Raw genomic sequence first — 10,506 nt, forward strand, 5'->3', positions numbered from 1 at the left:
CTCTGCATCATGTCAACCAACTGTTTAGCTTGTCCCGTCATAGTCCATCCATCCATCCATTCTCTATACACCGCTTTATCCTCACTAGAGTCGTGGGGGGTGCTGGAGCCTATCTCAGCTGACTCGGGTGAAGGCAGGGGACACCCTGGACAGGTCACCAGTCTGACGCAGGGCTGTCCCATCATAGTCCAAGATTCAAACTCCCTGTTCTCAGTCAATAGACTCTTGACTTTAATCTCCTCTCTCTGCCTATGAACATACCTTCCTCCTCTCCTTCTTCCAACAGTAATCCAATTTCCACCGGCACCTTATGGGTCAACAGCACTGATGGTGGTCGTTGCTAACTTGCGCCTTGACCGACTTGGTATGGAAGTTGTAGGATTGATTCGCATATTGGATTTGATGTGGATTGTACATTGGATGCCCTTTCTGACACAATCCTCTGAATTTATCTGGGCTTATGACTGGCACACAGAGGGCCCTTGGTTGTGTCCTCTTTATGCTGTGTTAACTCATACATGGATGAAAGTGAGTAAAATGAATATACCTTCCTAATAGCACTTGATTTTGATGACCCATGACCCAGCTCCTGCATCAGCAACCTCCAGCTTAACATCACCAACACCAAATAACTCCCTCCCCCGGATACCATCAACGATGCTGCCTGGGAAGCTCCTTTCTGGGGGACTCACCGAACCATCAAGTCAACCTTTGGTCGACAGTGAGGTCTCCCAAGTAGAGGAGGCTCCAAGACATAGAGGAGTCTCACAGTCACCCTTCATCTCCATATCCTCTAGCACCCCGCAATTGTTTCTGCTAGACAGAGCCCTTCTTGGACCAGATGCTCTCCACAGTAATCTGACCATTTTCCTGCCTGAATCTGCTCTTTGTGAGTCAGAGAAGCCACCTTCTGGAAGCCTATCCAGAAGGAGACGTGGCTCCCAACGATGCCAGACCTCACCACTCTCCAGCGTTTTGGAGGTCCCATCAAGTAATGCATTCTGGCCTTCTCCGACAGGGTCAACGCCACCACACCTGTTCCTGAGAGGGTTGACACCACCTCTCCACTTCCTGTCCACACCAGTCTGGGGACTTTACAGAGTCAGGTGATGATTTTACTGAGAAAAAGACTGCTCCTGAGCCTCTACGCAGAGGCTACCCTGGCTCCTGAAGGATTTGTTCTCTGCTGCCATCTGCCTACTACCTGGCCCTTTGAAGGACTCCATCTTTGTTGCCATCCTGTATAGCCTCACCTGTCCAACCAGCCTCCAAGAACAGTCTCTATATATATATATCTTCACAGTCTGCATGCAAATCTCAGTCCACCACACCACCATCATTAGATCCCTCCTCTGTTGTTACACTTTTTCCTGGGATTTTGTAGTTTTGCTCCTTTAATTGAATTGGGTTTGTTTTGCTCCTGTTCTGTTTAAACCTCAGCTTAGTTTCCCCATTCTGAATTGGTTTGTGTGTACTTTCTTGATAAATAAAACTTTTCTTGAGTAACCTGCTTGTGTCCGCCTGTTGCAGTTTTCAAACTAAGTCCAAACATCAGTCGTGACATTAATAGTGTTATTTTAATGGTCATAGTAGTAGATACTCCTATTAACTTCTAGGGTGTACAACAACAACCAACATCTTCAGTGTCTGTTAATTGTGTCTCAAAACTGCATCCTCTGAGAAGACCATGAGTTGTGATTGAAAGCTGCAGATATATAAATAGACAGACCTTTAAATTATCAAATTTATTTGTGCTGAAGTTACAAATGAATTCTCCACAAATCAACATTAAACCTTTTCTCTACACAACAATTCAAACAGTCACATTTTTAAACCCTAAACCTAAAATTTGGCATAATATTTTACAGTGCATAATAAATCTTTTTGTGACTGGACTAATAGGTTCAGTTTAACCAAAATTATCTGATTAATGAAAATGTCTTTATCAGCAAACACATCAGTTTTCCTTCTACATGTCAAACGGTGATTTTTACAGACACTCTGCAGCAGAGCACTGAGGCCTGTTTAGCCACTAAAACTGATAGGGTTGTGTCACGGTCAAATGACTACCAAAAGTTGATTGACCTTATGACATTTTGCGAGACGCTTAACCGTTTAGCATCAGTAGCATCAATTTGTGCTCATTCACATCATGAGGGCCCTCAAGCCTTCAGCTACAAGTGGCATCCCTCGGGCTCTTTGATCAGCTGAGCAAAACGGCACATGATTAAAATATGCAGATCGTTTTTCTTTCTTTCTTTTTTCTTGTAAAAGATGTGTCCCCTTGCTGAAAGCTGTGCACTCTAAAGGCCATGTCCCAAACACTGGGCCGTCTAAAAAATCATTTATGGTTGGCTATCCAGCTGTACTGTCATGCCTAAAAGGAAATGAAGAGGTTGGGAGGAGGAATAAGGGGAGTGTTTGGGGGTTCCGGGGGGGGTGTTTCAACGGGGGTGCGGGGGGTCCTTCCCTTTTGATCTTTTTAGGGCAGCAAAGAGGGAGGGGGGCTCTGCTTGAGCTGGCAAACACATTTAGCTGATAATTGTTCAGATCAGACTGACAATCAGTCTTGGAAATGCATGGACAAACAAAAGTTTCTAGCCCCAATTGGAGAAGTCAACAGGTCTTGCCTAAGACCCGTACATAAACAATGAAACTGTCGAGCTGGAGCTTAGGTTTGATCAGTTGTTTGCGTTTCAATTATTCAGTTTGGTCTAACTGGCTTTTGTTAACACTACTGAATGGGGCCTTGTATATAAGGGGTCATTTTTGATAGAGAATCCATCCATCTTCCTGCTTCTGTCTTCAGTACGTCGGATCATTCACAGACAATAGTTAGTCATGTAATACTTGTCAGATATATGATTTCATCACATTTCAGAAATAAAACAGAGTACAATTCTGCGACCGTGGAATGTGCTAATAATAAATACAAAGTGTCATTTTGAAAATCCGCTGTTAAAGTATTTGAAAATCTGATTTATTATCTTCATTTTCCAGTGTAAATGTTGATTGAAATTTGTTTAATGATAGCATAGTAAACAGTATTATAATTTAATTACACTGTTTTAGAAATATATGTGTGATTTTGATCTTGAACATAAACTTCAAAGACTATCCTTCATCAACAACATATCTGCATAATTACTGGCAACTCTTGCTTCTAAACATTAGGGCTTGGTATGGGATTTATTATTTAAGCTTGATCACTTCAGCAATGAACAGTGCACCCCACAAAGCAGCCTGATGTGCTTCTCTCCAGAAATCTAGCTACAACAGTTGTGATTAGTCAGCTGAGTAGTAATATAACAAATAATACCCTAATTATACTTTCAAAACCTTTTCTAGACTGCTTCCCTTTATCTTTGTTATATTTTCAGCCAAAAAAAGTTTCTTTAATTCATGTGCTAAGCCATGAAGTTCTCAAGAAAGACTTTGAAGAAATAGGTAATATTTTTGTTTTTGAACAATATAGGACGCTATTGTACTGAAACTCAACTTTTGCTACAAAAAATAAATAAAAAATGCATGTATTCATGTTTTTGGTGTCTGCATGCGCATGCCAGTAAGCAGACCTGGGATGTGGGCACTGTGGGTTCTGCTCCGTAGCCAGTTGTCCTCATATTGGACACGAGGAAACAGCAGCTGCTTGCAGTTTAGGCTGCAGCACAGTTTCAGTGATTATTCCTGAGGTGTGCAGGGCACAGTGTATGAACATAGCATAGGATTTCTGGAGAAATGAGGACTGCATGTGTTTGAGCTCCATCGATGAAAGCGTATACAAACAAACCTCCTCTGAAGTCCAGCAGCAACTGCTTTCTCTTTTTTTAATGATGAATTAGGAAAGTGAGGAGCCACTTCAGTCCATCCGTTGTCCTGCGCACACGGATGCAGAAACCATGAATTGCAAATGCACTGAAATTTAATTCAAACGTGCAACAACTAATGTATGTTAGGAATGACAATAAAAGTGGCTATTCTATTCTTTTCTTTTCTATTAATTGGCTGCTAATGGGAATACTGCACATCCACTGTGCTGCACGAGAAACCTCTGAACACATCTAAGAGTACACGTGTAACTTTTTTCTTAAGATCAAGCAATTTGCATGCAAAGTAAATATTGCGAGAAATATAAACACACAGAAATTTTAAATTTTGGCACACAAAGTGTATACAGTAAGTATTAAAACAGTAAATGCCAGAATGCAAAGTGTATCTAATGCATAAAAACACAACCCAACTGTGGTAGACATATTACATAAAAATCAAATATTTAACTTAGAGGCATTTCTTTTGATTAATTTGGTTTGAACTACCCACTTTGATATTAATTTAGTTTTTTTCCCCCACAAATTCATATAAAAGCTTACCCAAATTTCAAAACATATTCATGTCACTTCAATTTAGTTTATCACAAAAATTCAAGAAATGTGATTGATATACACAAAAAAGTTTATTTTTTAAAATACTAACTTGGATCAGCAAAGAATCTGTCTGTTGTACAATTCCTAAAAGAGAAATTAAGCTGGATTGTATTTTAATTTGAAGATAAAGTTGGTAATCATATGCAACAACTGCATGTTCAGCTTCTGTTAATATTGGAATCAGTACTGCCTGTTTTTGACAGTGACAACTTCTATGAAGGCTTGTGGCATTCAAGGCTGCTTAGGGACATAGCGTCGTATCTCTCTGGTTACCTCTACTACTCTACGGTCTCCACAGGGGAGGTCAAGGCAGGGGTTAAATTGCTCCCTACGCAAAGGAAAAAGGTAGCTTTGTTTGTTTATCTGGGGTTAAGGATGACGCTTAAGAAAGGATGAAAGCCATCTTACCCCCCGTTTTTCTGCACTGGATTGCTTCACATTTGCATGGCAGCATTATAGAAGGTGTGATTTTTCCCACAATCCAGTCCTTCTCTGAGGTCCACTCTGAAATTACACACACTAGTGGCAGTAGTAGGGGTTTTAGGGGCTTTAATGGTTGTTACAGAGAAGGGCCCTAATTCAATCACTTTTATTATAGTCTACTTGTCTTCCAGGCAGTGTGAAAATGTTGAATTTCCGAAACAACATCATAAACCCACTGATTCCCCTGCAAAACCACATTCTCTCTTTAAAGCCTTCAAGCTACATTTTATCAGTGTTTTTGTTTTGCTATAAGGTTACATAATTGTCACAAAGCACCAGTTTTAATTGATGATTCTGGTATAATTGAGTTCTGTGGGAAATTCAACCATCCATCCATTTTCTCTTCCTCATGCCACTAGTCTATCATGGGGCCACACAGAGAGACAGACAACCAAACACACTCACATTCACACCTACAAACAATTTAGAATCACAAATTAACCTCAACATATGTTTGAACTGGGAAAACATAGAAACTCCACACATGGCCTTTTAGCTGTAAGGTGACAGTGCTAGTTCATGGAAAATACTCAAAAATATATCAGTCAATCCACTCATTATCTATACCCTGCTTAATCCTCATTAGGGTCGCGAGGGGCTGGAGTTTATCCCAGCTGACTTAGGGTGAAGGCAGGAGACACTCTGGACAGGTCACCAGTCTATCACAGGGCGACACATAGAGACAAACAAGCACTCTCACATTCACATCTACAGACAATTTAGAATCACTAATTAATCTGAGCATGTTTCTGGACCGTGGGAGGAAGAAATCCATGCTTGCACTGTGAAAGCAAACTCCATGCAGAAAGGTCCAAGGCTGGCATGCAAACTGGGGCTCTTCTAGCTGCGAGGTAACAGCGCTAACCACCGAGACACTGTGCCGACCAAATGTGGACATATATGTTCTTAACTGATGGTATGGTTGACCACTGACCTTGTATCTTAATTTACTTCTCGAACTTAGCAATAATTTCTGAGCACATGCAGGAACTGTGTGCACACACCACGTTGTACATAATTATTCTTGTTATAATCCTTAACTTAATGGACTAATGTAGATCTGTAGATCTTCATTATTGTTAGACTAAAATCAGTTCACCACAGTGTGAACTCTTTCTTGATCTCAAATGACCCAAATTGAGCTTATATATTAAAAAACATGTTTTTTTATAAGTTTGTAATTACCTGGGAACATATTCATGTAAAAGCCCCAGTATGACAGTGTAAGCAAGAAGAGAGAATGTCTGAAACAAATGTCCTCTTTTGTTGCCAGTTTCAGTTAGCAGTGATGCAACTATTTGCTGTCCTGCTGGCAAACAAACACAACCCACACATAAAGACTAAACAACTTATACACGTCACACTGGGACTTAGCAGAAGTCCTCAACGGGACTCGTGTTTCTTTGACTGGCTGTTGTTCATTTTAAGCTAAAGTATATCAATCAATCACACAAAATAAGCAAAAAACCATCATGTCAAAGTCTGATTATATCATACCCATATGCTGTCAAATTAATGTAGTCATCTAACTTTCTTTCACACATATCTGCCTAATCATACACTAGTGCATGCTGGGATTATCTAATCAGATTAAGATAAGATAAGAGAAGATAAGATAAGATAAGATAAGATAAGATAAGATAAGATAAGATAATCCTTTATTGATCCCCAGAGGGGAAATTCAGGTATTGCAGCAGCACAGAGCAAGTACAAGGATACAGTTTTAGGACAAACCAAGGGTGACATATAAGACCAAGGGTGACATATAAAAAACAAAACAAAATGGGGAAACAATAAACAGCAAACAGTATGAGGTGTTCACAATGTCGAAAGTGTCATCCAGGCCAACTGAGCTATGCAGTGCAGTGAAGTAAAGTGACAGTGTGAAGGGTGACAAGAGTTAAATACAGTAATAATCAACAGGACTTAAGTACAGTAGTTACAGCGGGGGTCAGTGCAGTGATGTACTGTGGCCTCCACTGCTGTTTAAGAGTCTGATGGCGGTGGGCACAAAGGAGCGCCTGAAGCGCTCAGTTCTGCTTCTGGGTGGGATGATGCGCTGGATGAACGAGCTACCCATGTCCCACAGCTCCTCGTGGACAGGGTGAGAGGGGTTGTCCATGATTGCCCTGATTTTGTCCGTGATCCTCCTCTCTGCCACGGTCTCCAGATTGTCCAATTGAAGGCCCACAACAGAACGGGCCTTTTTCATGATAACAGCGGAGATACTGAGAGTTACAGAACGTGAAGGAAACCAAAGCCTTAAAAACAAACACATTGTCATCTCCACTTTGACACTGACATACTGCTATCTGCTACAAAGGTGATGGTGGTAGGTGGGTGGGGGTTGGTGGGGACTTCAAATGACCTTGTTATTCCTGTTGGGATCAGACTAAGAATACCCGCTTCGCTGGCTTTCCCTGGTCAGGTTTCATGTGGGGAGAAACCAAAGGCTACAGTGTTTCCTTTCTGTTCAGCTAAGGCTGGTGCTGGTGAGTAAAGGTTCATACCAACACTACAGAAAAAAAACATATGCATGCATGTGTGTTTGTTTGTTTGTTTGGTCAGTATATGTTTCTCAAAAAACCACCGTAAGAAAATACAGCTAAAGAAAAGGAGCATTAACAATGATCCAATTAAAAGTGCAAAGTTTTGCTTGAGATGTGAATTCTGACTTCAGTGGCATTTATTCCACTTTGAGGCTAAATACAACAAATTTCCATTTCCATTCGGCCCAGTGTCAGTTGTGGTGGCTACTGAGCTTCTGCTTCAGTTTCCCATTCCTGGATAAATTCACTACAGACTTTCTCATAATTTTTAGTTTCTCACAGACATACGTAACTATATAAATGACACTATTTCAAAACACAGACATTTGTTGAAAATCTAGTTTCTCTTGTTCTGGTTAGAAAAAGGTTCAGTTTAGCCAATTGTGCACAAAAAGTATTTGAGCTGCAGGTGCGATTTTAATTGACAATGATCAGATAGTATGACAACTAGACAGACGCTGGTTTGACCAGTGATCATAAAAGGCCACCTAAAGATGTAGCTTTATTAAAATGACACAATGCTACAGATGACAAACGAAATATGAGAGCGGGCTGTTGACATGCTGGATGCTCGAATGTTCACTGGAGTCGTAGCCAGATACGTGGATGTCCACCTCCACCATTTGTCATCTGACAAATTGTTTCAACCTCCACGGTATCACAACCTGCTAAAAGATGCTCTGGGTTGATATCTTTATGAATATGACATTCCATGATGCTGCCTCCCAAAATGTCTGCTAACTTTGCCATGGCCTTCAGGAAGAGTGAGACAACATACCACAAGCAACATCAACAACCTCATTACTTCCCTGCCAGATGTGTAACTAGTTACTGACTTGTGCTTTCTGGTGTATAATCTCACTCGGCATTTGCCGTTCGTAATTTCCAACATTGTCACACTTGGTTGTTTCATGACATCCATTGTGTTGTGGAGAAGCTGTGTGACTGAACATCAAACACTTCAGTTAAAAAGAATGAACAGAGTTTTAGAAAATAATATATGCTATGTATGTATGTTTGTTCATTGTAGTTTCTCTTCCCTATTAAAGGAAGCATAATACATATCTTGCTTTAATTCTCTGATGGATAGATTAACTGGATTACATTTGATACATTTTTGCCACACAACGCTACTGTAAGCACTACAAATTACCTTTACAAAACAAATTAAAATCTGCATGGAAACTGCCACACCAAAAGACAGAAGCTATGCCTTAACCTGGTAAAGACAGGCCGAAGGTTTTGCAAGGGAAAAAGCAGATGAGCAAGTGTTGAACATCAACTCATTGCTGCGTTTACGGAGCACTTGACTGTCACATTCACACTCACTACAGTTTAGGCAACAAAAGCCATTTGGGTAAAGAAAATTGTGTTTTTGCTTTAAGGTCAGTAAAGTCTGGGTGTCTGGTCACCATGGGTTTTTCTGTATTAGACAGTGTGTAAAGAAAACCATAAATAAGCTTAAAAATGAAGTAGTTTTTATACTTGGATATCATGCTGCAGTATATTTTGTCAGAAAATATGGTTTTACGTAAGCATTTTACTGATATTTGGTATCAACATTGTTAGGATGACCGTTTTGGTGTTGGACAAAACAGGAGGCTTGAGGAGAGATCAGATGCAGATCAACATTCACATTGAAAGAACACAAACAGCAACGCCAGCTAACTGGTTTGTTGTTACACCCTTTCCTCTGTCCTTGCTCTTACTCAACTGCCAGCCTTTTATAGGCTAGCCCCAAATCATTCCCTCAGACCTACCACCATAAGGGTTAACCGAAAATAAGAAAACACAAGAAATTCGCAAAAATAGAACATATCTTTAATTTTAACTATAATAGCAGATACTACAACTGACAATCTATTTCCTAAAAACAACTACGGACATCCTCATCAAGCAATGTATTTATTTTACGACCTGAGGAGATTACTACTCACCCTCTCCTCACCTACACTTGGTTCCTCCCGGCACTTTTAAAAAGACGTGCAAGTGAATGGGGACTCTTTTGGCTGGAACACCTGTGATACAAAAGATAGGTGAGTCATCTCAAACTTTTCAATTTATACTTCTCAAAACAATGCCCCATACCCACTTATATGGTCATTCAGTTATAAATTAAGTCCAATCCCTTAATCATGGTACTAAAACTGCTATTTCCTGTCTAGTAGGCCTCGCCAGGGTTTTCACCCAGTGCTGTGTAGCCTAGCCAGCTAGACCCATGTTTCTGAAGTCACAAGGGTCTAGGCACGCTCGACAGGGAGGGAGGCGGGCTAAAAGGTTGTCTTTCAAATCACTCTGCAGCAATTGGGTTGGTATACAACCAATCAGCACAACGAATAGGCTCCGAGAGCGCCGGAAATCAGAGGATGCCGCAGTTCGGTGAAGCCTTATTTATACAGTCAATGGGTGAAGCTCAAGTATATTACAGACATGTTAACAGAAAGATTATTCAGAGTCTGTGCTAATGGAGCTCAACAACTGTTGTCGTTTTTGTTGTCGACCCTGGCAGAGAATTAAATTCGTTGCCGTGTGTTGTCTAGCGCGGCTAGGCTAGTTGTTTCCGGTTGTTTCTGTCAGAATCGTCATGCCTCTGTCGTCACTTCGTTACGCCCGCCTTCTGACTCTACACTTCATGGTGATTCGTCCGGCCAGTTTTAGGAGAATCCAGCCTCGAGCCTTATGGAGGGTAACTAGACCCACCCTGGCAGAGAATTAAATTCGTTGCCGTGGGTTGTCTAGCGCAGCTAGGCTAAGTGCTGTGAGGAGAAGCCACCAAACAGCACATGCCAGCCTCAAAGGTACACTCATTAAACCCATCCAGCAGTCATTGTCTTGTGTGTTGTGTCTTTGTCCCAGAATGTGAACTCCATCTGGGCAATGTTGACTTTCATTATGAACTTATTAGCAATTTGGCTAGCATGTCCTCATGCTTAGAAAATGTACTGAATCAAGTGATTGAAGAAGCACATTATGGTTTCTTCAAAGCATATCTGCAGCTGAAATTGTTAATTTATAGGAGACATGGTTTGCCACTGACTCTGCTGTTGCCC

The sequence above is a fragment of the Acanthochromis polyacanthus genome, chromosome 15 (genome assembly GCF_021347895.1).
Source record: "Acanthochromis polyacanthus isolate Apoly-LR-REF ecotype Palm Island chromosome 15, KAUST_Apoly_ChrSc, whole genome shotgun sequence".
Taxonomy (NCBI): Eukaryota; Metazoa; Chordata; class Actinopteri; family Pomacentridae; genus Acanthochromis; species Acanthochromis polyacanthus.